Genomic DNA, 1,391 nt, shown 5'->3' on the forward strand with positions numbered 1-1,391 from the left:
TAACACCGAGATGAATTTTGTTAACATCTCCTCAAGGTTCAGCTTCTTTTCCTGAGGGTAAGGTGGTTGTTGAAAACCCGGAGGATGTTGTGGCCTTTGATTTCCTTGACTGCCCCATGAGAAATTCCGATGGTTCCTCCAATCTACATTATAAGTGTTACTATACGGGTTATTTTGGGGTCTAGAGTTATTGTTACCCATATATTGGACTTGTTCCTCCTCGATGCTAGGGTTGAAGGGTTGATATTCTGTGCATGCTTCTCCTCCATTCGAATCGCACCTCATCACTAGATGTACTTGAGTAGAACCACACAAACCATCAATCTTTTTATTTAAGAGTTCTACTTCGTTAGATAGCATAGTAACTGCATCGAGGTTGAAAACGCCGGCTGCTTTCATCGGTTTTGTCCTCATAACTTGCCACTGATAGTTATTCAGTGACATCTCCATAATAAATTCGTAAGCTACCTCAGGTGTCTTATTATTGATAGTTCCACCAGCGGCTGCGTTAATCATCTGCCGAGTCAAAGGGTTCAGGCCATTGTGAAACGTTTGGACCTATAGTTAGAGTGATAACCCATGGTGAGGGCATTTTCGCAGAAGGTCCTTGTATCTCTCCCATGCATCGTAGAGTGTTTCTAAATTCATCTGCACAAAAGAGGAGATATCATTACGTAATGTAGCCATTTTAGCTGGTGGAAAATATTTTAATAAAAACTTTTTAGTCATTTGTTCCCAAGTAGTGATTGACCCCTGTGGTAACGAATTCAACCACTGTTTAGCTTTGTTTCTCAATTAAAAAGGGAATAAGGCGAATAGGGTCATCAGAAACACCATTAATTTTAAATGTATCACATAGTTCCAAAAGGTTTGCCAAGTGAGCGTTGGGATCTTCGTCCTGCAAACCATCAAACTGAACAAATTGCTGTATGATTTGAATTGTGTTAGGTTTCAGTTTAAAGTATTTGCAACTACAGCAGGTCTAACTATGCTCGATTCAGTTCCTACTAAAGAAGGTTTAGCATAATCATACATAGTGCGCGGAGCAGGATTCTGATTAACAGCAATCGCAGGAGGTAGCAGAGTTTCTTGGTTTTCAGCCATCTCATCGGTTATGGTTGAAGTATCGTCCTCTTGCTCTTCCTCTGTGTATCGTAAGCTTCGCCTTATTTCTCTTCGATTTCTGCAAACTGTGTGATCGATCTCACTATCAAACAGTAATGGTCCTGACAGGTTTCTTCTGGTCATAAACTAGAAAAACTTGTCAGAAGAAAATAGATGAAGAATTAGAAAGAAAATAAAAATTTAAATTGCAATAAAAGTAAGATGGCTAAAGTAAAAAAATCGACTGTTCCTAATATCCTAGTTCCCCGGAAATGGCACCAAAAACT

General features: G+C 39.4%; 1 non-coding gene across 1 annotated transcript; it reads left to right on the forward strand.

Moving 5' to 3' along the window:
- Nucleotides 1-574: 574 nt before the first annotated feature.
- Nucleotides 575-682, forward strand: LOC128296027 (small nucleolar RNA R71). Its single transcript, XR_008286575.1, has one exon. It is a non-coding gene; the product is annotated as a small nucleolar RNA R71 (small nucleolar RNA).
- The last annotated feature ends 709 nt before the right edge of the window (nt 683-1,391 follow it).

The sequence above is a fragment of the Gossypium arboreum genome, chromosome 7 (assembly GCF_025698485.1).
Source record: "Gossypium arboreum isolate Shixiya-1 chromosome 7, ASM2569848v2, whole genome shotgun sequence".
In the NCBI taxonomy this organism is placed as follows: Eukaryota; Viridiplantae; Streptophyta; class Magnoliopsida; order Malvales; family Malvaceae; genus Gossypium; species Gossypium arboreum.